Source organism: Ambystoma mexicanum, chromosome 9, assembly GCF_040938575.1.
Source record: "Ambystoma mexicanum isolate Mex_15411 chromosome 9, UKY_AmexF1_1, whole genome shotgun sequence".
Taxonomy (NCBI): domain Eukaryota; kingdom Metazoa; phylum Chordata; class Amphibia; order Caudata; family Ambystomatidae; genus Ambystoma; species Ambystoma mexicanum.
In genome coordinates, this window is record NC_090931.1 from 1,020,326,437 (window position 1) to 1,020,343,737 (window position 17,301).

At 44.4% G+C, this 17,301-nt stretch overlaps 1 protein-coding gene across 1 annotated transcript in view; it reads left to right on the top strand.

Moving 5' to 3' along the window:
* Window positions 1–17,301, top strand: part of TTC21B (tetratricopeptide repeat domain 21B) — a 1,345,192-nt gene that overhangs the window by 1,061,673 nt on the left and 266,218 nt on the right. The window lies entirely within an intron of this gene.

The following is a 17,301-nucleotide window of genomic DNA, read 5'->3' on the forward strand; positions in this document are numbered from 1 at the left end:
TGATATAACAAGTGCCCAGGGGAAATCTGCCATTATTCTCAAGCCTCGTATTTATAGAACGGCATTCATTTTGATCTCCTTGTTGAGGCCCACAATAGTGGATCTCAACAAATACCTTTGGCATCATCTGCCTTAATTTTAAAGTGAGGTCACCCCCCACGCTTGTTACTATTTGCTTTCATGAGACCTATACATCTTAGGTCTCTCTTGTTGTGCATCTGGTGACACTCCTGCCAGTGCACTGCTAGTGGTACTCTTGAATCTGGACTACACAAATTTGCCAGATGTTCCCTTATGCGAATACGTAACTGCTGAATCGTACTCCCAAAATATAATTTGTTGCATATGCAGATGACTGCGTACACTACATATGTAGTCCTGCAATTAATGAAGTCTCTAATTTTGATTACTGAATTTTCTTTATACCCGAAGCTAACGCAGTAATTGTGTGCATGTTTGCACATGCTACATGATCCACACTAAACAGATCTGGCAATGTCGGCCGCTTTTGGGGTGTATCCGAACAGGACACCGTCCGACCAACGGTAAGCCTTGTGGCAGCGGTTAATCTATATTAGCTGGCATATCCGGCTAAAATGGCAAGCAGTAACCAAGTACATTATTAATTAGTTTCTCCTACTTCATAGGTATGGTAAATATATACAGACACAGAACTTGAACCGCATATCAGCAGAAAAGCAGAATAACGGTAACCTGTAGGACAGGGGCTAACCGCTATTGAAAGTTATTGTTAATAATTAACAAACATGTAGAACTCGAATAGTTAACTAATCACCAACTCTAAATGTTTTAGGGATTGCCAATACTACACATTATTTCAATCTCTTGGATTTTAGAGTGCAGTCTCTTGGCCTGCTTCCTAAGCTCTAAGCATCCTGCCTCTTACTTGGTCTTCTGCTCCATACTCCTGCTCCATCTTCTCTGCGTTCTCTCTCTCTCGCTGAGCATTCTTTACACTTTTCTCTCTCTCTTCTGTATGGCTCTCCTCCTTCCTTTCCTCTTTTGCTGATGTTCTTTTTCCGCCTCCTCTCTTTTGTCTTTGGTGATTTACCTTCTCTTGACAGAGAGGGGTTGGTGAATTTAACTGGAAAGGTGTACATTTTTCAAGTAGAAAGATAGCAACCAAGCTTAGCATAGCAGCTGACCTATCGAAGGGGCTCAGGAGGGTCCTCCCCCAAGAAAACATGTTTAAAACAATAAGTTCAAATGGTGCATTTTCAACACCCTTATTCATAAGCTGAAAGGTTGACTCTTGGCGGTGGTGGGCTTCTGCACTTCAGCAGGAGGAAAGTGACTAGCCCCAGATTGGCTGGAGGGCCAACCACAACATTCTTTGATGCCTGACACACCTATGGCAGAACCCACCTACGTGTAGCAGTACAGCAAGAGGGCCCCACAGACGAAACAGCAGCCTGGGCCGCCTGAGGAGGGTGGCCCTGAAGAAAGAGCAGCAGGAGCCCAGTAGAACTAAAAACGCAGGGATGCGACTGTCAGGTGTGACCCAGGTGAAGGTGAAGGGCATGTGGGCATCTGTGTTCCAAAAGCCCCAGGCTGCATTAGTGAAGCAGCCTGGGCAGGGCCTTTGGAATGAAGGGGACAGGCCCATGACGAGTGAGTCCTGCAGTGCTTGTGCTCTACAGGGAGCACTATGTTGAACTGGGCTTGTGTTGGTGAACTGGTCACCCTACCACCCTGTCTCCGGGGTGCCACATGAATGGGCAAGTGTCTGGTGTGGCGCCCCCTACAGGTCAAGGGGTGTCACTTAACAGTAGAATCAACCGGGCCTTTTTGTTCAGCTTGTTCTGAAGTGAGGGTTGAACTCCAACTGTGTAATGACACTCCACTCTGGCACCGTTCCCAATGTCCCATTGCTGCTGTTGTTGTTTGAAGGGACTTGTGCGTGCTGCAGGGGCCCTACTTAAAGGTGCATACTAGGGGTTCCTGGGCCGGACTTTTTGTATACAAAAAACAGACATGTGCTTTACATTTTAATATTAAACCTCATTTTTAAGTAGAGGGGCTACAAAAGAAATGTCCCATAGATTCCATGTCACCAACCGTACAAAACAGCATTATCAAACACCTTTTCAGGATGCCGATACCCATAGTAAATGCCAGTACTACCACTATGAGAACACACTGATGTTGGCAGTGCCCAGTGAAGCCAAAATTGACACTGTAACAAGGCTGTGTCATACATGGTGTGCCAGTATATGTCAGCCACTTTGCCACTTTAACAACACGCTCACGTTGTGTATGTCCAATAATGCCACTGCAGTCATTATAAGAAATTGTCATGCCTGCTGTGTGGAAATATGCCTGTATTTCATATTTAAGAACAGATTGTAGGGGGGGGAAGTGGTCCTTTCTTATGAGAAAAATAAACAAGACTCGGGGGATGGCTTGAATGGCCAGCAATATGCATACTGTTTTCTGGAGTTGGTAATCTTCGAGAGTTTAGGAGGCTGAACACAGAGCATGACTACGTGAATTGTACATGCCCAGGGACTATCAGAAGTGTGGAGACCTGGTTTTGGTCTCTGGATGGCTGCAAGAAGGAGTTGTGAAGCATATCTCACTTCCTAATGAGGGGCGTGGACACCATGCTCGATCAGATACTTCAATGCCCACAATAATTCCTGCCTGTGCTTGTTAGACGAGAGGAGTCACTTATAAGATAACTGAGAAGAGAGTGCTGTCTGCGTGCCCAATCGGAGGTGTAGTCATAGAGATGCAGTTTTCGTTTTGGATTCCATGCTTAAGGCAGTAAAAATGAAGCATGGACCAAGGTTGCATACATTTAGCTCAGATAGCCGCAAGTGTTTACCCTCTCTGTGAGAAATGTAAGCACGGAGAAGGATGTGGTACTTGGATAGCTGGAGTACTTGGATGTGGTAGCTACATTTTTGTGGGACATGTGGTGGGTCAGAAGAAGGACACAGACTCTCAGAGGACATGATGTACTCTGGTTTATTAAAGTAAAAGGCCTAACTTTCCCTATTTCTATGGGTGCTCCCTGCCTCTATTAATAACTTAAGTCCTTGTTTGTTAGTCGTGAATGTCCAAAAAAACAAGTATGGTGTTCAAAACTACCCTAACTGACCCTACCACTAAGAGAAAACTAACTTCGGTCAGGAGAATGACTCCCTTCTCCTGAGGGTACTGCTAGTACCAATTGTCGACTTCAAAAATACCCAGATAGGAGACAGCGCCAAATATACTTTTTGGAAAAGAAGTATTTATTGCATGTAGCTCTATGTATGACACATGTTTCGGCTAATCTCTTAGCCTTTCTCAAATACGGGCTGTATGGCTGTGTGGCTGTATATTTTCAAAACATAGTATTTGTTGCGTTCGTGATTAACTGGGTTCAATCCCTGAACAGATATCTTGCAGCGCCTTTGCGCTCAGCTACATTCTAGTACTAGTCTTTAATATGCAATTTGCATATAGTCTTGTGTGACTTCTTGTATTAGTCTCATTAATTCCCTAATGGGACTGTTGCACTTTCTTTCTTCACCTTGAATCCCTTTTGTCTCTCTTAGTTGCTTTATACTTTTGGTCATAGACTGTCAAGTACTCACCCAATCACCCCCCTGACCTTTCGAACCAGATCCTTCAGACTGGGTATTGGCTGGGGTCTCTTCCTCACTCGGAAGTGAGGGAGATCTTCCTTTAGATATACCCCTTTGCTGTTTCAGTAAAGAACAAAGTGGTAAATCAAACGAAAGAGTGGGAGAACCACACTGCTTGTAACCCAGGCTGAAAGAGAAAACACAGATGGATAGAACCATAGGGCAAGTGTAGTACACAGCTAAATAGTTTATTGGAATGGGAACATATGCTGGGTAAACATGACAAACCTAAGCTTCTTTGTAGTTTAGACTTAGGTGACACTTCTGGGGACAGACCACCTTAAAGATGAAAGACAGAAAAGGGATATGCCTCACTATGTGTACAAACTAATTTCCCCAAACAATCCCTATATTACAGAAGCTTACCAAGTTCGTGTGAGAGGCAGTCCAAAGGAAGTCCAATCGGTAAACAGTAAGGAAGGGAAGTTAGTATGGAAGCTAACCCTTATGGAACAAGGGCCACTCTAGGATTGGTGCACATATCCGTAGTCAGAAGAGCGTCCTGTTCGCGTGCACAAGAAGATGCCAGTTGGTTGGGACTTCTGAGCAATAGATGGTTGTAGAGGGAATACGAGTCAACCATGAGCAGGGAGTAATGGAAGCAGGTAGGTATCGGTAGGAGTGGTCTCTGCACCTCTGTTTGAAAGTCTCTGCAGTCCAGTAGGACCCAGAGGGAGAGGACCCAGAGGAACGGTCAGAGATAAGTTGCAGACAGTTCCGAGCAAAGCAACAGACAGCCATAAAATCAAGCAATCCAGGGGCAGACAGAGTTCGTGTAACAGTGGGCTGAGACAAAGCAGAATCGGCAGGCAAAGAGGTATCGAATAAAGGATAAAAGGGGTCGGATTCTTGACAAACAAACACGCATGGAACGTACTTGAGTTTAATCAGAAGCAAAATCTCGAAAAGGAAGGCAGATTTATTGCAAACACTAGCCACCAATGGGAAAAGATTCACGTGACAGGCACATGACCATTGAGCATGTAACGCAATGTATTCAGGGAGTGTGTTGTGATGAGCGTTTCCATGGCAGCAACCAATGCTGAAAGAACGGCGAAGCGCATAACGATGAGGACGCAAAGCCTGATGCTTCCTCATCTTTCGTGGATGTCAGTTGGTAGTTGATTCACTGCCCAGCTGGGATGGGACAGCATCCACTCCCGTAGGGGCTGCCACCCCCCTGGATGCATGGAAGGGCACCATAAAGCCCGTGTGTGGATGTTGGACAGGGGTTCCCAGGTCCTGTCTTCAGGGCCGTGGGCCGTAACCCTTCCAGTCCACCAAGTAAAATGGAGAGCCTCCTCTGTATTGTAAGTATAGCGGCTACTTCGTATTCTTCGTTACCATTCACTACCACTGGGACTGGTTAGGAAGGAAGACGTGTGGTAGGCAGACAAGGTTTCATCAACGAGATATGAAAAACCTGATGCAACCGCCAAGAGGTTGGTAGGTTCAGCTGCACTGCGATGGGATTGATCAAAGAAATGGAGTATGGACCAATAAAGCGCGGAAGGAGAGAGCGCTTGCCCGGGATGTTTTGATTTTGGGTAGACAGCCAGACTTGTATACCACCTGATAGGGGCTTTAGAGCGATGCAAGTCTGCATATCGCTTGGAGCGCGCTTGTACCTGTGTGATGATTCCGAATGTCTTTGCAGAGAGACACTAGGTCCAGATAAAATTCTGTGCTGCAGGATTGTCCAGTGGGATGGATGGCTCAAGAGGAAGAGCCCTTGGATGCTGAACGTACATCACAAAGAAGGGGGAGACACCAGTCGATGCATGAAGGGAATTGTTGTAAGCATATTCTGCCGTATGCAGAAGGGCCAACCAGTTCCCCTGAAACTGAAGACACAGACAACATAGGTACTGCTCTAATGTTGCATTGAGTCGTTCGGTCTGACCATCCATTTGAGGGTGGTATGCACTGGAGTACCTATCATAAATTTGGAATTATTTACTCAAGTCTTTCCAAAAATGAGATGTAAATTGAGACCCCCTCTCAGTGTCCGTGATGGATGGGAGACCGAAAAAATTGAAAAACATGTCGTAGGAACAGTTTAGGAAGAGTGGGAGCTGATGGAAGACCCCTACAAGGAACAAAAAGAGCCATCTTCGTGAAGTAGTCCACCACAACCTATATGGTGTCACTCCCCACGATGAAATCCATCGATATCATGAACCATGGTTTATGCGGAACCAAAAGGGGCGATAACAAGCCCATCGGCTTGGCATGGAAGCTCTTGCATTGGGCGCATATCGCACACGAGAACACATAGTCGGTCACATCACGGGACAGAGTGCCACCAACATCACCGCCGCAACATCTCAAGTGACATCCGCTGACCCGGATAGGCGGCAAACAAAGAATCATGAGACAAGCGCAAGGCCCCCAAGTGGGCTCCAGCGGTAGGGATATAAATCTGACCTTGTATGTAAGGTAGACCATTACAGATGTCGAGGTTCAGGTGTGGTATCTTGGTAGGGTTATGGGAGACCCATTCCTGTATATCCTTTTTCAAAGAAGGTTGGGGCATACAGCCTCAAACCACATGATGAGGAAGAATGAGAGGTACCTCCTGGGTCCCCTTTTACCTTATCGGCATGAAGGCGCGAGAGTGCGTCCACCGTGGTGTGTAATCGAGGGGGTATGTTATCACAAAGTCAAACAAGGAGAAAAACAGGTGCCACCGAGCCTGTCTTGCAGTTATGCACTTCATATAATCGCGCCTATGTACTGACCACCGCCCGTGATCATCATTATTCGATCATAAAACACTGTAGAAGCCACAGATTTCTGCTTACGACTCCCTAGTCCTGCACCATATGAATATCATCCTGCCACAGATATGCACCTCTGAACCCAAATGACCTCTGTACTACCAACCACGCTATATGCTACTAAAGCCAGCCTTATTCACTACGTGTATCGCCAATTGGATTGTATTAGACCTGCCCCCTGATTTATTAATGTCACACATTCACATGACCCAAATGTTCCTCTTACTGTAATGCACTTCTGCAGGATTTTGCTCCCATCACACCCAGAACACTCACTATAGCACTCTGCTGTTGCTCTGTTGACCATTCACATGTATCATCTGACCTAGTGCTGTCGTGTTTTACACTGTCTGTACCCATATCACACTGTACCTACTCAACCTAACATTACTGCTTAGTCAGCCCTGTTGCGCCATTGCAACTACCAGTGCCATTGCTATGTCAGCCTTCATACAGATGGGCATGTTATTAATGCTACAACTGCCAGCCCAACCCAATTATTGTCAGGTGAAACTTCCACACTCCAGCTCCTTCAAGGAAAACTCCACCCTAAACGCTATACCTTGTACAGCAGGCACTTGCATCCAGCTAGGGATGGGCTTAGCCCGCCTACGATGTGTCCGTCACCATCCCATCCCATGCCCCACCCCCTTTCTTGACACAACCGCGCCTTTCCCTGCCCTCGCCCCACAATCTAACTACTCCGCTCCCTCCCAGGACAAGGAGAGGCCATACCCCTACACTAACGCCTGCATCCCAAATACTACACGTCCTCCGGATGGACCCACAAGAACACAGCTTATCAGCGCAGATAGCCCAGAAACACTCTCATGCCACAACACCCCACTGCCTGCCTTCTCTTCACTGATACATTTGCGATTTGATTTACAAACTTCCACCCCATCAATGCCTTCACGTCCTATTGTTGGACTCTCTAGAAGATTCAGACTTTCCTCTCACTCCCACCATAGCCATACCCAAAGGCATAAAAAACCAGGCATCCTTAACTCAAAAAGCCAAGACTCGCAACAATCCTGATGCAAAAACCTTTGGGACTGCTAATATTCTGGGTTTGCGGGGTCAAAGACCACTGATGTGGGTTGTCAGGCAGAAAATCCACTGCTCAAGCAAACAATTGAGATGGAGGCTGCTCCCAGGGACAAACCAACAAGTAATGTACCAACCAAGTCTTTGGCGGGCAAAACTATTTGTAGTAATCAACAGCATATATGGAATCACTCTGACAAAGAGGCTCATAACAAAAAGTGTAGCTCCTCGGTGGTTTGGAGGCCTGACTCCCGGAAAACAGTTCACAACAGTGATCTAAGGGCTGTACAATGGAGGCAACCCTGCCATCTTGACTACCCAAGTGTTCTACTATATTATCTGTTTCAATATGGGGGTCCCGATGCTCTGAACAGGTGGACAATACACGCACTATTGAACGAAATCCCTGCGTTGAGAACAATATCTTCTGATGATATAAAGCTGGTGGATTACATTCATCCGGACCGGTTGGATCATGTCCAGCTGGTTTTTAATACAAGATCAGTGTACGTTGCATTCTTAAAACAAGTAGAGGTCTTCAACAAAATGGGTTACAATGTACTGTCATTTTCTCAGGGTTTTTGCAAGTCAGAAACTGCAAACACTCCTAGTGTAACAAAAGAGACCAATGTAACAGATTGTCCATCATTAAACTCGGCTGGATCTCAAGGTCTGGGGGAGGACATAAACTGTTGGCGTTGATTTGCAATGACCCTTAGAGACTCCATTCATCAGTTAAATGATTTAAAATCAAATCTTTAATAGTAGGGACATTTCATTCCTCTCTTGGACTATGAGGGGCCATGGCTGCCTAGTCAATTCTTTAGATCTATGTGCGAATCTTGCCACCAATTTGTTCCTATGTCTCCAGGAAACCTGGATGACTTCCCTATATACTCTTGATGGATTTGAATGTTTTTGTGAACCAGCTACTTGTGGCCCTTTTGGTCCACCTCCTGTTGGCCTGTTAATCGCCATTCGTGTGGACAGTAAATTTAAAGTCCTGACTTGCACTTTCATTGCGCAGGGACTTAAGGCTATTAGGCTTGATATTGAATTTACATTGTGCACTATACATCTGCTGGTAATAAATATTTACTGCTCACCAAAAAATAATTTGACTCAGCACTTAGCTCTTTTGAATAATTTTGTGACGGAAGAAAAGTCTAACTGCAATGGGTTGCAGATTGTGGTGGCCAGGGATTTGAATGCGCATATTGAACATATCAAGACCTCTATGGATTTGGGTAGTCCTCGGGGCAGTGAAAGGAGTAACAGCAGAAAATCAGAACAAGTAAAATTATGGAGTGATTTATTCTATAATTGAAGTATGTTTTCTGCTAGAGAGAGTGAAATTTCACAATGCAGGCTCCCAACTTGGTCGGATGGCTGCAATTCTTCAGTGATTGACTACATTTTTATGACTAACTTTCTTTCTGAGGCAACTTCCACATTTAGAATATTGCCTTTTGAGTTGTGTGACCATAGTATGTTGGTACTAACCTGCGATTTAGACTTAAAACAAATCCAGTTTCTGTCAAGCCATAAATCTATTAGTAAACTCGGCTAAAACAAGGATGAAATTGCATCAAGGGAATGTTGTGAAGGCTAATAAACTTTTTGTGGAAAATAATGCCCATTCCTCCATTCAGGAAAAGCAAACTATTTACACTCATGAGTCGTGTGGATCATACTTGGACAAAATAATAACTCCTTTAGGAAATATAAGGGCTAATAGGCCAGAAATCGGAGGCAAGCATAGACACAGATTTAATAATCTGGTAAGAGAATACAAAAACGATAGTAATAGGGCAATCGGACACATCAGAAATTCGAGTCTAAGTTGGCGCACTATTGCATCGGAAAATAAGATGTTGAAGTTGAAACGCAGAAATTGGTTAAAGAATCACAAGACTCTTTTTCAAGATGACAACACATGTTGGCTGCTCTAAGGGATGGCTCTGGCAGAAGTTTCTGGCTCCTAATTAATAAGTTAGAGACAAACCAAAATACACCACAGATTAATCCAATTAGCGAACAGGTTTGGTCAGGTCACTTTGGGGAAATCTATGTCCAGAATGGAGTCCCTAAAAATTGGGATTCTACCCTAATGCACGCTTGGGATGTGAAGTTTACAGTTGAAGCGATTGAGTCACAAATTAGAAAAGCCAGCGGCTTGCGAGCTGTTGGCCCAAATAATGTATCAAATACTCTGATTTAGGGGGATAGTGGGCTTTGGGCAAAGGTTCTGTCTTTTCTGTTTGATGATGTCATTACCACAAAGAGTATACCACTGACATGGCGTCTGTCATATATTGTACCAATTTATAAATCTGGGGACATAAATATCGCCAAGAATTATCGGCCTATTACAATCTTGGACGCCGATTCTAAAATATTTGCAGGGCTAATATAAAAAGAAATTCAGGAGTGGACAGAAAACAATAAGATCTTAACTCCACAGCAGTTTGTGTTTAGAAAGCAAATGGGAACGGATGCCGGGGCCCTACTACTCTCTATTCTACAGCAGAGAGCATGGACATCTGGCTCATCGCCAATATATCTATCTGCCATCGACCTTTTGATGGCTTTTGATATGGTAGATAGAGATACCTTATGGCAAAAATTTAAATATCTGGGACTGCCATGTATTATCCTGTCTATTCTAAGCCATCTGCATAAGGATTCCCATGTGCAGGTCCGCTTGAATCTGGAGGACTTATTGTCGGGCCCAATTAAAATCATCAGCAGCTTAAGACAGGGATGCATATTTGCTCCCACGTTATTCAAACTTTATGTATCGGTTGCGGGTGATTGTCTGGATGGGGCTTCATTTATTCCCCCAAAAATAGAAGGGAGGCGAGTCGCCTCGTGTGCTTACGCCAACGACTTTCTTCTCTTTGATCAATCTTCTAAGTGTGTGCAGCACATGATCTTGGCTTTTTGTGCATATAGCGAGCAAAACCACCTTAAGATCAATGCAGGCAAAACATCTAATATGAAACTGAGTTCCTGCAAATTATTGAAGATTTATGATTGGTACATAGATAATGTAAAGCTTGAGGTTAAAAGTGAAATTACATTTTTAGGCTTCCCCATTTTTGACAAATTTAGGAAAAACTTATATCAAGCCCATCTGGAGCATAAAACATTCTCACAATTCACCCAGATGAAGAAGTGGACGGGAAGTACGGTATGTACTCGATGATCCCTCTAGTACGCTTTTACAACTTAAAGGTCATACCAAAAATTACAAATGGGCTTGAATTTTATCCTAATCTAACAATGTCTATGCTTGGGAAACTGGAAACAAAAATCGGGTAAAGTGTATTTTGTTTACCGAGCTAGGTACCCATTGAGATAATCTGTTATGAGCTGGGTGTGTTGTCTTTGGGGTTTCACGTTTTGTGGTGACAGTTGTCCCTGCATAGAAGACTGATAGTAGATTCAGGTGACAATTTGTACAGACTGCTGGGCGAGGGCCTGTCACAGGGGAACTCAAAAGTTCTAGCGCTCATAAAACTGCAAACATTGAGTCTAGCAATGCTGGATAAAATAGATTTATCCTGTAACATTTTGATGGAGAATCTGGTCAGGGTAAAAAGATTATTAGTACTCTCTGATTGGATTGCTACAATGGAGGGAGTTACCTCTAAGAAACAGTTCACACAACTGGTTACCCATCAAAAAGGGTTGGGAGAGTTGAAAACTTATTTTCAAAAGATTCCCAAACAAAAAGTGGAGACACTGTTATGAGATTTCGCTTTAACGTTTGTATGACAGGTGAAATGATGGAAATTAGATTGGGCAAAGGGCCCCTGAGAGCATTCTTTCCATGTTGTTTCTGTAAACATCTAACAAAGAAGGAAACATTAAGACATGTGCTTCTCATATGAAGATTTGTACAGATCTTGCCTTCCAATTGCTTCATTAAAGTTAATTTGCTTATGACAACCTTTACCCCAGCTTTCCCCATATGGACATCTCATATATGGAGACTTGTGTAAATTCAGTCTTTCTATGTCACTTGATTGATATTCAAAATAGGTTTTTAATTGTTTGTACACCAGTCGGTAGGCCCTGGGGCTCCCAATACTCCTGGGCAGACTCACAAGTGTTTGCTAACGTCTGGCTGCGGCAAAGTCTGTGCTGCGGGAAAGCGGTGCCCGCTCTGCAGACCCTCTTGCAGTTCTCCCGCCGGCTTCGCCTTAACCCTAGTTTTGATTTCCTAAGCAGAGAAACTCTCTTTAGTATAGGTACAGAAAGGCTGTTATCCAAACCCTTTTATTTTAATAAAATGTTGAATGTTAAAAATATTACTACTTTGTGTCTGTCTCTAGTTTCTGACCCATCATAGACTATTGAGGAACACAAGGACTCTCTGAAGGTACAATTATGTCGTCCCTGGGCATGTAATTTATTTCTTATTCAGTCACTTTCTTTCGGGCCTCAGGGATTCTGTGTGGTTTAAGATTCATGGTTTTCCCTGCCGGTGTTCTAATAAAGTGGAAGAAGTTTGAAGTGGGAGAATGGAAGACCAGACTCCCGTCCTTCGCCTCTCGCGCTTGGCCTAGAGGGTCACGACCCAGACACCCGCCACGAGAAGAGTTTGTCCATTTACCAGACGACCAGATACCCTGGTACAGGAACATACGGATGTGTCCATCTGCCTGCCCAGCAGCCCGCACTGGCCATGCCGACACCGGCGGCACGGATCAACTAGACTAAAATCTACACGTCGTTAGAGATGCCATGACGACCTAGACAACGGGAAGCACATCTGTACAAATGTACACACTGGACATTCCCACACCAACCTACACGAAGAATATACTCAGTGCTATGACGTAGGCGACAGGCATATTCACGGACGTGCATCTTTATTATTTTTACATAGGCTTTCAGAATGCAGAAACGCAAGACGCGTCATGAACTCTTCTACTAGCTTGCTCACGCTTCTCTTGAAACCAGTTACCGCCATGAGAAGTATAATGAAGACACAATACTGGTCATGAAATTATACGCTCCTATAACCTAAAGCACCTGTGCACCAAACGGACAACTTATGCACCAGGCCCAAGTAGGCCTCAAACAAGAGCTCCCGTGGACATTAACAAGGCAAGAGTCAGTTGCTGATCCTGCAGAATGAGCTCGGCGAAGCAACCAGCCAAGGTCGCAATGTTGCAAACCCACATTCCAAGAGCAAATCATCAAAGGCACGATGTTGCAACCTCGTACTCCGCGCACCAACGTTAAAGTCACACCGACAAATTAAACCAGACGCGCAGCAGAAAAACAATATTAATTGTGCAGAATTCTGCCTCTTTCACGGTCCCTCCCCACATGCCGAACCTGACGAGATGCCAAACCCAGGAGAACAGAGGCGTCTGGATCCCTCGCTACGAGACACTGGCAGATACACTTGAAAGGCTCAATGGACATCTGCAACAGTGGGAGCGGTCCCCCGTCCAGCTATGAATAAGTCCTCACATTGTCTGCATGTACCCATAGTGAAACATTGTTGCAACTTACAGGTACACCGAGAGCTGGGAACGACGGTGGTCCCAGGCTGGGAAGCTCACGGGCGCACCAATCAGAACATGGGGCTCTTATCACTGACGCCAGCAAATTTAGCCAATCCTCAGGAGTCTTCATGTAACAATTCTCATGTATCTAATTGTAGGGACAACCCAGATATACCACCTGACTACACCTTGTCCACTAATATCATTCTCTATATGTGTGCTATACTAACCCTACCACTCGAACACCCAATTAAGAGTGGCAATAGGTTTTTTGTTAACTTTCTGAAGTGACGCAAGTAGCGCGTCATAATACAGTAAAAAGGGCCTGCGAGCCCCACGATTGTGTGTGTGTCAGGACGAACGCGTACGCTCCTTGACCCATCCCTGCCGTTTTGTCTAATAAACAGCAGAGTCACCTTGCTCCTTGTGTGCGTCTCATACTCTATCTCATCTGGGATATACACGGGAGGAGTTGGGGCCTCCCTGCCTGGAGGTCCGCGGACGGCCCGGCCGACCCCGGCAGAATTTTCCCCCCGACAAGTTGGTAACTCTTCCTGGTTGATCTGAGAATGCCACAAGAAACTGATCTAACAAATCTTGAATATCGGCTTGTTCAGAGGGTGACCGTTCTGGCAAAAGTATTGTATTTTCCATGTGGGAATCAGTAAGGAGTGATGCCATGCTAACAGTAGTTTTCTCACTAGGATCTATTTTGCACACCTTAAGTAAGTTTATGTGATAGACCTGTGTCTTCTGGTGCTGGTCGTGTTGTGCTATGAAATAGTTTAACAGACTCTTTTGTTCTAGGACCTTGTAGGGACCATACCACTGGGAGATCATTTGATTTTCTGAAGTGGGTAAGAGGACTGATCCCGGCTCTCTGACGGAACATGCAGGTAACTGCCCGTCTATCATAGACAGCCTACTATTGTTCCTGGGCCTGGCCTAGATGTTTCTTTACAATTTCTCAGACAGCTTGCATATCTGATTTAAATATTTGTGCTGTTTGAGAAATTGGTAATAGGGCTTTCTCCCTCTCCTCCCAGGTTTTCTTCAGCATGTGTAAGACATTGCACGGTTCCCTTCCATACAGACGTTCAAAGGGAGAATATCCCCGAGAGGCTTGGAATGTGGGGGGTTCCCGACTGCAAAAAGGACTCTTGGTTTAATCACATCCCCATTCTTCCCCTCTGTTTCTACCAGTTTTTGTAATGTTTGTTTCAAGGTTTGGTTGAAACGTTGTACCAGTCAGTCAGTCTGGTGATGGTATACAGAGGTCCTTAGGGTCTTGATATTCAATATTTTGTTCACCTCTTGCATCAGATGGGACACAAAGGTTTTACCTTGACCTGTAAGGATCTCTTTTGAGAATCCTATTCGGGAGAGGAATGGCAACACAAGTTTTTTAATTAGCTTTGTGGCGTTATTGCACAGAGGGGAAGCATCCAGATGGCGAGTGGCATAATCCACGATTACTAGGATGAATCGGTTCCCCGGCTTTGAGGTTTCCAGGGGTCCCACTATATCTATAGGTATCTGGGAAAACGGGACATTAATTATCGGTAAAGGTTGTAAAGGTGCAGGTGATATGGGAGTGTTGGCAGCGTACTGACAGATCTCAAAGGTTGCTATAAAGTTATTGACATCAGCAGACACCTGGCCAGGTATTATTTGTTTCTGTGTTTTCCCCATTCCTTGGTGATCTGCAGATAGATGGGAGAGCTAGTTTTAAGACTGTGCTTCTGTGACTCTGGGGTACTATGAGTTGTGTTTGTCGTATTCCCTCAGGTGTTATATCGCTTCTACATAATAGCCCTTTCTTTAAGAAAAAGTAAAGGCTAGTTTGGTGTAGTATTGGGGATACTGGGAGAGTCACCAGAAAGCAGAGATGATGCTAGAGGCTGATGTATATAAAAGTAAGTTGCTTTATTTATGTTTCAGGGCTAGTTGGGTGAAGGGAGGCAGGAGATAAATGACAAGCATCCTCTCAGATCAGTTCTCCCATCCTGAAGTCACAACTGATAGTCTTTGAACCCAGATGACCCATAAGATTCCAGCTGACATCATAGCATTCCACTGCCTGCACTGGTGCACACAATACATTCAGATGCTACAACTGGCTACGTCCCTCTTCTTCAGAGATTACCTTGTTATAGGCTTCCGTGAGGATGGGATATTTTCTCTGCACGGAAGTCAATTTGGAACTCCACCACAGACATGCAATCCGCATTCAAATAATCTGCAAGAATTAAGTTATTCCCAGACATATGTACAATTATCATCTCACATATGTCAAAAACATTAGTAAATAAAGTATCCAGTTAGGTAGAGAAGTGTGTTCCAGTAAATATTGAACAGCAATAGCAGAATATATACTTCCATTTCTTTTAGTATTCGCTTCACAACTAACAGGCCATAGATCAAATTCGAGATAATTTCAGTAGATTCAATCACTGTGTTTTTTACCTTAGTTAGCAAGCCCCCAGAGGTGCGACCTCGCTTTCTAGGAAGTGCCATCCGTTGGGTTCTTGTATATCCGTCCACATGGACTTCTTTAGTAAACCTGGTTTCATGCAATAATATAACAGAACTCTCAGCAAAGAGGTTTTTAACGCTACTATTTTTTGTAAAACTGTTGTACTCCCTCGAATTCCAGACCACAATCTCCGGTTTATTCAAAAAAGATGGGAGGCTAAAGGCCCGTGTCTCTCTCCCCAAGCTTTCTAAAGTTTCTTGAGAGGCTGCCAGGCAACAATCTCCAATCATTTGCTTCTCTGGTCCTTTTTGACCACAGGAGGGGCTATTATTTGAACAGCGGGATTGTAGTCGGGCATGTTCTTACAAGTAACTTTAGAAGTTCACCCTGCCATAGTGCCTGCCCTGCCCCACCCCATTGGCCTTTACTTGTTTATGCAGCCGATTCCTGTTATACAGTACAAGGTGGTAACCCATTAATCTCAAGGGTTGCCCTTCCGCAGGAACAATTCTTTCTATTATTTTTGAAGGGGCCGTTAGTTGAACTGTATCAGTACGTGCATCATCCATGAAAACAACCCTTTCAATTTCCTTGGAGGTAATCTGCCGAAGACAGGGAATGTCGTGGATAAGACGGAGGACATTTTGCCTATTCAAAGTCACAAAGTCTGGTTTGACCGTCCGCTCTAAGAGGAACTTGTAAGGCGAGTTCTGCGTCAAAAAGACTACATACGTTTTTTCACAAGTTATTGCTGGCTGATGTTTAAGATGAGAGTCCAAGCGATGGTTGAGATCCATTGGGTTTTTCCTAGGTTGTACCGGTCAATAATTACCCGAAGAAAGCCGGTTTAGGGGGACTTTACATGTTTTAACAAAAGTCATGCTTAGATAGCTGTCAAGATTTGTGGTGGAGGCAGCAATAATTCCAGGTTGTTTACTCCCAGCTTGAGACGCCCTTTGCTCACTTTGAGGTGCTGTTACTTGACCAGGTAGTGTGGAAGGTGGAAATAGTGGGCAAGGACACTAGCCTGAGATAGATACATTTGAGGTGGATGAGCCATGCATGGCGGGGGTCCTCTAAGTTGATTTTTGTGGTGACTCGAGAACCATTGTTTGGGAAAATACTTCTTTCATTGCCAGTGCAATGGAGTTAGTAATCACTGTTTGAGGAGGAGGGTTGTAATTCACCAAGCCCTTATCAGTGCCAACCCTCTCTTTCTGCGAGCAACATTCTTTTAACACACCAAAGGATGTTTGTTTGCTTGCGTGCACTTGGGTCGGGTGTTCTATTTACCAAACCTGGCCACTTTCTATTTGCGTCTTTGTCCACTTGACCTTTTTTTGTCTGAATTGGTGATGCTGGGAAATGGATGTTCCGCAGGAACTTTCTGGCACTTTGTTTTGCAGCTGCAACCTTTCTGAAATGTTTTTACTTCCACTTCATTTTTGCAGGGATGTTATTACCCGAGGTCAAAGTTTCAGTTAACAAGGTGCTTGGAGCTGGAGGATTTGGACCAGAGTCTATTATAAGCGTTGGATATACCTCCCGTTTAATTGATTCTCAGTATTTGGTGGTGCGGCCAATGGTTCCAACCTAGGGGCCGTAGTAGGTGGAGTAGATGCAGAATTAACACGCTGGAAGATGTTCTCGATACAGTCCAATTTAATCTTGATTTCACTAAGCTGAATTGTATAAGCAGCTAATTCAATTTTGATATTGTCATATACAGTTCTGCAAGCGGACTTGCCACCATATTAGGGGCCGCAATTGACGGTGTTGTTAATTAACCTTATTTTACAAGTCGCTTAAGGTGTGAT